Here is a 12354-nt window from a genome sequence, read left to right on the forward strand (position 1 = left end):
AAGGACTTCGCCGCCCTGGGCTCCTAAGTGTATGAAAGTATGGCACGGAGCGACGGCGCCGAATACCCATATTTACACAAAGAATTTTAGAGCGCCCGCCGCGGGATTCGAACCGGCGACCTCTGGCTTGTGAGTCCAGTGCGCGATCCGATTGATCCACACGGGCGGGAACAGAATATAGTTTTATTTCTTGAGAGATTTTTGTTTTAAATGTATGGATTCGGATTAATTTAATTTTTTTTCAGCAGATAAATTTATTTACATTATGGAGCAATTCTCCCCGAATTTCGGAAGTGGATTTCATTTGTATTTTTTAATTTGGCTCAAACTATTGGAGGAATTTCCTTTTACCAAATAAATAAGCCATATCGTGTCATTGGTTTACCCATACAAGCCTTCATACAAATTTGGCAGCTGTCCATACAAAAATGGTATGTAATTATTAGAAAATCTGTATCTTTTTGAGACATTTTCTGATCGATGTGGTGTCTTCGGCAAAGTTATAGGTATTGATCAGGACTATTCAGAAAAAAGGTAAACGGATTTTTTTCCGCAATATTCAATTGCCGAAGTCCTCATTTTTTTTTGAAATGTGTTGATGTGTTTAAGGGTGCACAGCAACGAAGGGTGTTGTTGTCTTATTATTCTAAAATTGTCAAACTTACGGACTCAATCCTGCAACAACGGGATTGTAAAATTAGTCAAACTTTGTTGTAAATTACTTTATGGACAGTACTTTAGGGGATGAATAAAAAAATATTTCGATAGTACCCGTAGTTTTGAAGATACTAAAATGTCTGTAACAAAAATCTGGGTGCAAAAGCTCTGGTTGATGTGCAACGTTAAGGAGACAAAAAACTCACAACTTTTGATCCTTATTTTCAATTTTTTGAAAAAAAAATGTGTAGAAAAAAATAGATCTTGCCTTGCAATCGAAAGTATTTTTCAGATTTTTTTTTTAAATATATCTCAAAATCTGCAACAGTGGATTTGCTGCAGAAAATGTCACATTTTATAACATTTTTTGCAGCAAGCCCGTAGATCATTTTTGCCCGCGTGTAAACATTTCAACGATCTGCAGTTCTCACCAACACATATAATGCTGGCCCGTCCACGAGCAACACTCCAAAGAGAAGAATATGTTGGTGCTCTTTCTCTCACATTTCATCAAGCGTCCATGGCGCGGTGGTAGCGTGTCGGATCAATAACCAAGAAGTTGGTGGTTCAATCCTCGTTCTGTTAAGGGCCTCCTATCCTTTTGTGCATTTTTTCTTGTTCTAGTTTTTTTTTCATTTTTTACGAGGTGGCTGTAAACTTTTTGCTCGATTTTCACATTTTCTGCTAAAGAACTATACCATTGTCATTTAAATTGTTGAAAAATGCGTAGAAGCATAGCCTAGGATATAAAAATAATTATTCCTTACTTATTTTTACAAGAAACTTAGGAAATATTAGAGAACATAGCCAAAGTTCACCTCAGAAAAAAATGAAAGTCGCATAAAACAAGTCAAACTTCCAACCTAAACATTTTCTAAAAGTTAAATAGTTCTTCTTTCCAAAGCTTTTTAAAGATCAAAAATTTGGTTCAGAAATTGAATTTTGGTGAATTTATAGATCAAAGCCTCAAAGCTAGAGCGTCCAATTTCCCGTCCCGGGAAAAAAAATCCCGGGAATTCCCGGGATTTCCCGAAAAAAAAATATTTCCCGTTTCCCGGAAAATTTCTAAATTTCTCGGGAATTCCCGAAATTCAAGCGGAAGTATACATTTTCTTACTTTTTTGGTATTTTTTTTAAAGTTACAAAAAAAAAGAAAGAACTAAATTTAATTTTATTACATTAAATTAACTCTTCTTATAGAACTTATCAGTTCGTCTGAAAATTTCATGTCAAGATTTATTTCAGATGATATTATTTTTTGAAGCTTTCACAACTAGGAATAGATCTTTATTTGTTGGGCAACAAAAATTACGATATTATGAAATGAAAATAAACTATTCAAATTTTTGTAAGCTTTTTAAACGAATTTTTGTTTATATCATTTGAAAATAAGGTAACTCTTCCCGCCAAGATCAAAATAGATTTTTTAACAAATTGGATGAAAATTGAATTGATATCATTAAATGTCTGTTGGAGGATTTTTGCTAGAAGAAAAAAAGTTTTCGAGAAATTACAGTCAAAAGTTAAAAAGGTATACAGCACTAGAGCTACCAAGGGTGTGATTACATAAAAATGGTATTTCAAATGAATATCAGATTTTAAAGGTAAATTCAATGCTTTTATTCATGAGATTAAACTAGTAAGATTTGTTCTGAATAAAATATTTGCCATGAAAAACATATTTTCTTCATTATTTTTTTTTCATTTCAATGTTTTTTTATCATATTCTCGCAAAATGGTCACAGAGACGTATTCAAAATCAATTTTATCGTTTTGGAGCATGGATTCATTTTACTCACTTTCCAAACACTTTCCAAACATTTTTAAAATGATTTAAAAATTTATACCTAGCTACTTCTTATCAATACAAAATAATAATCATTATTTTTTTTTATATTTTGAACAAATTGATAGACAGTTTATATGTTTCGCAAATTTATATATTTTCTTGAAGTTGTATATTTTTTAACAAGCAGCCAAGGCATTAATTGAAGTTAACACTTATATTTACCATTATAGTTGCTATTTTATACTATTTTGTTGCAAAATATTAGCCAAAACCAGGATCAGAACAATTTTCGATAAATTTCAAATTTTACGGGAATTCCCGGGATTTCCCGGGAAATTTGTTGAAAATTTCCCGTTTCCCGGGAATTTTGTAACCCCGGGAAATTGGACGCTCTACTCAAAGCCCATCTAGAGGCGGGGTTTCATTGTAAAGGGCTAACTAAAAATTTGGAGCTTTTAGATTTTTTAAAAATTTTGCTCGTGTGTGACCTTTTCTGAAAATATTGTTTTTCAAAGTTTCAGAATATCTTAATCAAAGTTTCAGAATATCGATATCTTAATATGTTGTCTTTGAAACATTGAAGATTGAACCTCTGGTTGCTGAGATATGCTGATAAAATAAAACAAACAGGAAAATTTAAGTTTTGAATGTCTTACCCTTTTCTAATGCCAATATCTCATACAACATTTCTTGACTTTTTTTTTATAAGGTCCTATAAACAAATGTAAACATTGAGTGTATTCCTTTCACACCTTATGTCAAAGTCCATCGGAGTAAGCGGGATACACTCAATGTTTACTTTTGTTTATAGGACCTTATCAAAAAAAAGTCAAGATTTGTTAAATTGTCTGATATTTTTTTTAAATATTTTGAAGATTTTGGAATCAAGACTTTTATATCAAAAGGGTGTTTTAATTTAAAAACGCAGTCACCAAATTTATGTTACAAAATGTAACATTGAAGAAAAGTACAAAAAAACAAGTTCAGTTGAAAACCCTTGAAATTTTATGTATTGAGCCATTATTTTTTAAACCATAAAAGAACCTTCTAAATAAACTGAAAAAACGTCTTTTCCATGATTTTGAATCCTATTGAAAAAAAAACCTGTTTTGAATTTTAATCGGTACCAAAGAAATAAATATCAGTTTATTCTTATGAAAATGCAGATTGGTTTAAATTTTATCGTTTTTCAACCTTTTAGAACTTACAAATAAAAAACTACCAACTAAACAACAAAATAAATTAAACTAAGGTAGATGTATCTTAAGTAAAGCAGGGAATTTTGGAATTTATTGTTGTGTTAAAAATTTCCGTACCGGGGGTAGTAAATGGATTCGTTAAAAAGTCATACCTATTTGACTTACTATAAAAGCATTCAAATGTTTTTACTTACTTACAAACAAATTCTTGTAAACTCACTTGGTAACCAACTAAATATAGCTGTGATAGAGTTTGAGCTGTTGTGGTAAGTTATTTGATAGTTTTATCGTGTTTTTCAAAGTTTTGATGATTAATTCATTCTATATTTTCAGAAAACAATGAAGTTGTTCGAAAAGAGTCGAATCCAGGCTGGATATCTTCCTCCGTAAAATCACGGACGTCGATTCCACCTGGACATCCCAGCTTTGAAGAGAACCGCAAACTCATTTCGTATTGAATGTCAATCATCAAGAGATTCCAATGAATTTGCAAGTTATAATTAAGTTTGTGTTAGACTACTTAAAGATATAATAACGAAAAAAATAAATTTTAAAATACAGATAAAAAACTGAATTAATAAATATTGTTTAAAAAATATGATCATTTTCACAACTCTTGGAGCCTCAAGGGTGCAAACCCCACGGCAAGCAGTGTAACTCACCGCACAGGTTGGGATCGAGTAGCAACTTGTTGAGCCAGTTCCAGCTTTTGCAAGCCCCGTCAGTATTCAACTGTGTTTGTATTGCAGATGTAAGCACGCCGTACGGTACCAAGCAAACTCACTTTCGATTCTCTCATTTGTATTCAAAATTAGCTTCGCTTCGGAAGCATAAAATGTGGAGCCACGATTTCCATTTAAATTCAATCAAGGTTGACTTAATGGTCATCTGATCTGCGATGCAAGTCGATAACCGACCAGGAAAAGTCGATTTATCACTCGTCGTCGCAGGTATATGCAAACTCATACTTTACCTTAACAGGTTGATGAATCACACTTGATTGTACATTCGACGATCGAACGCGACTGGACTTGGAATGGATTTGACCTTCAACGGGTGTGGGACGGACTGCTATTATGGTTGACACATTCAAGTTCGTCTTTTTATTGATCGCCGAGACAAATTGAATCGCTCTATGCTACTCATTTTCATGTGGATGAACCTCATTAGCCATCCATTACCACCTATTGTCACTTTGTTATTGAGAATGTCGTAAGATATGCTAATGACACCTGAAGACATTGAATTTCTTTGACCTTGTAGGGTTCAATCGACTTATTTTCAACTTGTTACACTGCGAAAAGTACAATTTTCCAACTTTCAACTGACAACAGTTACAATAAACCTTACAATACATTCACCATTCACCTAGCCCCACTTTATACCGTAGAATTGAAAACCGTTCCCCTGCAAGATAATAGAGAGACTTAATTAGCATTCGGGCCTCGTGCCGACGTGAAAAGGCGTTCACAAACTCACTGCTGAAACGGTTGGGAATTACCCACACGATGATCGTTTGCCCAAAACAGTTCACCTGAAAGTGAATCACGATTGGCGGAACTTTTGTAGGAAATGATTATTTTTGTTGTAGGTTTCGGGGTCAAGTTGGAACAATTATTTCAAGATTTCATTGATGAAAAAATAAAAAATAAACTGTTAAAAACGAAACTCAGTCCGCAAACTTAAAAGATAAACCCAGAATCAGTTTTGAAATGTTCCACATCCTGTTGAAAGGCAATAATTCAAATAATTACACTAAATTTGTTTGTCATTAGCAGTAGTGCAGTGACTTAATTATTTCGAAATGAGTACTAGAAGCTTCAGCAGAGCAGAGCGATAGGATCGCAAGTTCCTGTTTGCGTTTTAAAACGGAATAACACGTTCAAGATTAATGAACGTGATCAAATGGGAGCGTTTGAAGTGACATTTATTTCTCGCATGTCAGCTGCATCGGAACCATGTCATAACAAATAAATAAAATAGGATTTTGAAATGTATTTTTTCAAAAAGTTTTAATTTACAAAAAAAAAATATAAAGCCGACGGTTTAAGACCTGAGGCTGTATGTTATATTGAGTACAGTGAAAATTGCACAAATTTTATAGAGCAAATTCTCCCTTTCCAACATTTTAAAGCGCTTCTTTGACAGATATATATATCATCTCATGAAAACAATTTGAAAGTGCATATTTCTAATACACACATTAAAAATCATTCAGATCATCATTAACCAATTTGGCCAATTCTATCAAAAGTTATAAGATTTTCAAGAAAAAAATAGGGGTCAAATGACTACCCGAGCGTTTCAGTGTTGAATTCGTTTTGTGAAAAGCTGCAAAAAAATTATGTTTAACATAGATTTATTTTAAACTTTGGTGGTTTTTGGTCTACCTTTTGCGATCACTTTTTTATGGACTGCGATTTTGCATTTGCGACTTTGATTTTTGAATACAAAAATATTACCATTTTTGTACAGGCGATTTAATAGCAGCTGTCAAAAAAAAAAAAAAAAATTAACGAATCGTGCATCATCCTGGCTCTTATTTCTTAATGGTGTGGTTGTTTAGCCTTCGACCTTTTGTCGCACGTCCCATTTTTTGGACTACCCTATTTCGATTAAGATCACCTGAATTGACAAACAAAAAAATACGGATCTAATTAATTTGGCCAAGTACTTTTGATTTGGATCCTGTTTGTTTGACCTGGAATGGCTGAAAAGAAAAAATAAGTTTTTTTCCATAACGGGAAATTACATAAAATTGAGTGCGAACATTGTTGAGATGCACTTCCACCCCCTTTAAAATGTTTTCAAAAATCAGGAGGAAAAATAATATAAAAATTTCATTGATAAAACTTTTAAAAGTACTTGTAAATGTAATTGAAAACATATATTTTTCCAGACTAAATTAAATGGGAAATTTTCAAATGTAATATCAAAAAATATGTTTTTTTTTTTTTAAAAAGACGTAGAACTTTTGAGGAAATATTTTCCAAATGAGTTCTTGGATATTTTCGAAATTTTTAATAGCATCTGCATCAAGTATAGGCAATTTTCTGAGTCTTAATTTGTTTTTTTGTGATAGGGTATTTGTCCCTATTTTGGGCCTACTAAGCAGAGCGCACTTTTAATTTGATGTATTCTCAAAGACTGCTATTGGAAGCCTAGTTTGTTATAGGTACATGAATGAGTTGGATTTTTAATGCTTAAGCTCGTACATTATCAAAATTTTGATAAAAATACCTTATATCGCTGTAAAAGCACGAAAACTAAAACAATCCTAGCATACGTCCTTCTTTGTGCATATTTTCGGCCTACCTTCTGATTGGATGAAATCTCGAAGCGCGTGGCGAACTTTTTTGACGTAAGGTTCAGCCCCAGCTCGTACAGTACAGCCGCACAAATTCGGTCGACAAATATGCTAAATCATTGTGATGTTTTAAGCCACAAATAAACATTAGAATGATTGATTTCACTTGCATTACGTGCATAATTAGCTTGGACATGATTTACAGTAAACCGGGGTGACTTTGAAAGGATTTTAATTTGTTTTAAGAATATTTTCCAACAGATAAGGTTTTTCTCAAGATTATGATTTTTAAAAAATGTACTGGTGTAGGCCACACAAAGTCCATGCACTATTTCGGAAAAAAAGTTTTTTCAATTATGTTTAGAAAAATAGTTGCGTTAAAAAATCTTAGTTATTATTCCGGGGTGACTTTGATAGCCATAGTTTTTCTTGTTAAAATCATATTTAAGATGTTCAAAATTTATTTGTACGCTAAATGTACCATCACTAAAGTAGCTAATATAGTTTTTAAGAAAAAAATCAGTGTGTATATTTTGTTAACTATGTGTATAAGCTTTTTAGCAAAATACATATAAATTTTAGATAAAATTGTTAAAAAGTCGGAGTTTTGCCTGAAATTTGTTAAAACTAGTTTTGTTTATGAAATTATCGATTTATATTGCATTTTATACTGAATTTGAAGCACGAATCACAAATTTTCACATTTTACATGGAATTTGTTCAACTGAAATTGCCTATATATTTGAAGATGTTTTTTAATTGTGTTTCAAAAACACATATTATTTATTATTAACAAACTTTTTTAACCTTCTCCTAGTGGAAAATTGTCCAAAGAATCCGAAAATGCATTCCGTTTTCCGATTCAAAATCATGTTCATTGAGAAAACCATGACATTTTGAGAAGTTTAAAATAATGAATTTCATCAACATTTTCTTAACTATAGTTAACTAACTTTTTAAACTTGTCAAAATTTTATAAAAAGTTCTTCTTGAGGTACTTTGAACACTTCTCTACCACGGGCGATATGTTTCTAAACCATTCCTTACGTATTCTAATTATACTCTTCATTTTGCGAAAAACCTATCAAAGTCACCCCGGCTATCAAAGTCACCCCGTTTTACGGTATATCATTCTTTACGAGTTTTAAACATAATTAAACAATTGTTGCGTAGCCAAACAACAAGCTCGTAATATGCAAGAAAGACTTAAAATTCGAGAAGCGCACACACACTGGCACAGTTTGTAGAGTTGCCAAATGTACCGAAAATATATCCATTTCTCTCCGATATGGACGAAGCAACTTTAATAAGTTATTTTATTGATTTGGTGGCAGTTTAGTGATTGTTTTTGCAATGGGATTGTGCAACCCACCAATAAAAACACATGGACGGCTCTCATTCATGTGCTGAGCAATGAAACGGCTCTCATTCATGTGCTGAGCAATGAAATCCGTGACGCTGAGTGTCAGCAAGCAGTAAGCAAAAGTGGTGAATATTTTGGACCTAATGGGCACCTAGCGATTTGCCAAGAAAAATGTGGAGAGTTATATATTTTTTGCTTTATTTCTAATTTAGGAGGAGAAAGTGAATGATCCTTGCCCACCAAAATGCAGGTAATGACTGCATGTTTCATTCTCAAGTGGCAGATCCCTGCCTGATTTGGTTAAATGCTCAATTTTGTTGAATTAAGTTTGGTAGACCCAAAATACGTACTAGGCCCAAAATAGGGACAAATACCCTACTTCGACCTTAAAAAAAGCAGAAACACGCTCAAAATACGTTTTACGTGAAATGATGAACATATTTTTTTCTTTAATTTTACGTATTTTTTCGATCTTTGTGGAAAGTGGAGACAAAATAAAAAAATTAATGTTCATAAACTTTCATTTAGAACAAAATTTTAAAATAAAATTGCAGAACTCATACATCTGACTTCTACAGGGTTAATTTCAAAAGCAAAACAACCCGACTTCCCCACCTAGTTCCCACCACTCCTCATCCGTCATCACAGCACAGCAAGGTAGTAAAGTTTAATTGAAGATGGTTTGAAGAGGGAATGAAGAAGCCAGCTAGACGGTGGAGGCTATTGAGTCCGCGAGACGGGCAAGGCGGAACTGTGGCAAAACCGCGCCACGCCGAGATTGTTCCGTTCCGTGAAAGAAAATCTTTGTGCCAACTTACCGCTCTTCTTCTTGTATCTCCGGATGCTTGCCCAACTTCACTTCGGCAAAAACAGCTGACTTGTTGTTGTCTGGTTTGGCTTCGTCTGTGGGGACAACCACCTTCCTCTCTCACCGGAGGAGCTGCAGCTTCCGACTCCGATGTTGCTGTCTCTTTCTACGACCTCCTCCGTTACACCACCGCGGCGCGCGTCTTCGTCTAACGGTGGACGGACGGTTCCCCGACCTCTCTTTGTTCCCGATACCTTGTTTGATGACTACGCTGTGTGTTCGACAGACACCGACGTCCAAGAAGTACAAAGAAGTTGTGATCTACCGGACCATGCTTCTTGTTCTTGATCGAACCACGATGCTGAGCATCAGGTGGATGTTCTTCTGGACGCTGATTCAACAGACTACGCTGACTACTTCACAAAGATCGTAGCTTGATGGCTTTTATTAGATCTTTATCACTTCCCTCAAAATTAACGACCTCGAGGCTACCGCACTAGAAGTCGTCTATCAAAGCCAATTTATCTACACTTTCATAGAAGTAACCATACCATAGACACTACGCCAACAACAGCAACAACAACACGGATGCTGTGACCACTAATTGCTTCTTCTTGAGCTACGAGCGCACACTTACAGCAATTACAACTCTCACCGTCAAAACATACACCAAGTACGCGGAGAAACCACGACCTTTCCGAAGGCGAATCCGGCAAAGAAATTACGACCACCGCCGCCGACGCGTCAAAGGAGGCTGTGAGACACTACAAACAAAAATCTAGTAGTCGAGTCGTCGTAGCCAAGCGCTGTGAACCCGACCACGCGACACGAGCCGATGCAAGCGAATGAGCGAAGCACGGTTTGAAGTTTACGACGATGTTGCTCTCGCGGATCGGGAGTTCATAGACGCGCGGTCGGAACGAAGCGATTCGGGTTTTTGGTTTTTGTTTTCGGGGGCGATGGTAGGAGGAGTGGGAGGATGTGCATCACAGTGAGTCATGGAAGAGGAACATGTTTTGCAGGTTTGTTGGTTCGATAATTTGGTTATTTTGGGTATCGGTACTTGAAAAAATGTGAAGAATAGATAGTTTCGGAAGAAGAAAGTACTTTAAAGAACGCTTTTCTGATGCTAAAATTAAATAAGGCATTTAGAATCTACTGTCTTTTTAGCAAACATTTACCATGAAATAGATTTTCTAAGTGCAAAGTTTTAGGTCCCTGATCATAAGATATTCTTTTTCTAAATATTCTCAATTTTGATTAACTTTTTAACATAGAAAACTCATTTATTTGACATTCCAATAGTTCGAGATGGTTTCTGAATTACAGCCACTTAGAAGAAAATCTGATAAAAATTAATATGAAACAATATTTGTATATTTTTTTTCGCTTTGATTATGAAATTTTGATAATATCTTAATCACTTGGTTCATGGTTCATTTCGACCATCACCTTTTGATGAAAACATCATGTATGTAAATAAAGTAGTTTTATTATTACAGAAACAAATAAAAAATTATAAAATTAAAATTTCATGCAACGGAAAAATCAGGATCTTACCTACGATTACAGTTGACTTTCGGAATTGTTTTTTTGTAGTGTTGAACTTGAAAATTTTAATGACAATGACAATCCAAAAATTCAAAAAAATTAAAGCAATTATAGGGAAAAAGATTTGAAAACCAATACATTTTTCAACGCTTTTTTCATGTTACAGTACTCGATTATCCGAAGCCTCGATTATCCGAAATTTCGATTATTCGAAGATCGATTATCCGAAGGTTTGTATGGGACTTCAGAATCACGAACGATTTTTTTTTTGTGTTTATATCTTACTTTTAACATAAAATTCGAGCTCTGTGAATGGTTGATTATTTTTTGAATTAGAAAATGCATTTTTTTGCAATTCCGTCGTGAAACTATTTACTTTTCCTGTCATTCTTGAACGACGAAATAGCCTACTTTTCTGTACCAAAAATAACAGAATCGAATAGCAACACTTTTCAAAATAAATGCTGAAAAGTTCTACTTTTCAGCACTGAAATGGGTGCTGAAAAGTTGAACTTTTCAGCACTTGTTTTGAAAAGTAACACTTTTCAACATTTTTTTGATTTAAACGATTTATTAACAAAATACATGAAAATTCGACTTAAAATTTCACTCAAAGGGTGTTTTTCGAAATTGCAAAAAAAATTGTATGGAACTCGTTGCAAAACTTGATTTTTTCAGCACTCGTCGTATTTATCCAACTCGGTGAACCTCGTTGGATAAATGTACTCTGAAAAAATCCTCTTTTTGCAACTTGTTGCATAAACTACTATTTCAATATTTCATCACCATCATTTTGGCCGCCATCTTGAATTTAAAAATTCTTCATGACTTTATCGTAGTTTAGGGGTCATACATAAGTTCGATAATCAAAAATAAAACAAAAAAAATATTTTGATCCGATAATCCAAAGATTCGATTATCCGAAGTAAAATTTATCCAAATCAGATCAGTAATTGAAAAATAATTATTGAATAGGAAAACCAACACCAACCAACATATTTTAAAAAAGCAAAGAAAATTTCCTAAGGTTTCCTCTCTAAAACCTTGAAAATTGAATAATCAGATTAGGCTGGTACAATTTTTATTTAAAGTTTTTGGCCCGAAAAATCAGGGGGAATTTTTTTTTTCAAAAAAAAATTAAATGGAAATTTAAGTGCATTCAGCTGAAATCAATTTAAAATGTATTCCCCTGCGTTAAGAATCGTTTTTAATTTAAAAATGTTTTGATTTTTTGAAAATTTTCAAAGTTTACTATCGCGAAAAGTTTTTTTTTACGCTTAAATTTTTGATTTCGTCTAATCTGACGTTTTTTGAAAATTAATGATTGCAAAACAACTGAACTACATGCATTTTAAATCACTTTTTCCATTCTAATGTTGAAACTAAATGCATTTTAAATCACTTTTCCCATTCTAATGTTGAAACTAAATGCATTTTAAATCACTTTTTCCATTTTAAAGTTGAAACTATGGCTTGGTTCTTTTTTTCAAGAAACTTTTTAAAATGCATAAAAAACTAAAATTAAGCCCCAAAGGGGCTATAACTTGGAACGCTACAAAAAAATGTTGAGTACTTTTCAATTGCAAATTCATTTCGCAAATTCAAAAAAAAATATTTAAAAAAACAGTTTTTCGACATTTTCAAAAAACACTATTTTTTGGGAATTATTTAATTATAATA

Source organism: Culex pipiens, chromosome 2 (assembly GCF_016801865.2).
Source record: "Culex pipiens pallens isolate TS chromosome 2, TS_CPP_V2, whole genome shotgun sequence".
Classification (NCBI taxonomy): Eukaryota; Metazoa; Arthropoda; class Insecta; order Diptera; family Culicidae; genus Culex; species Culex pipiens.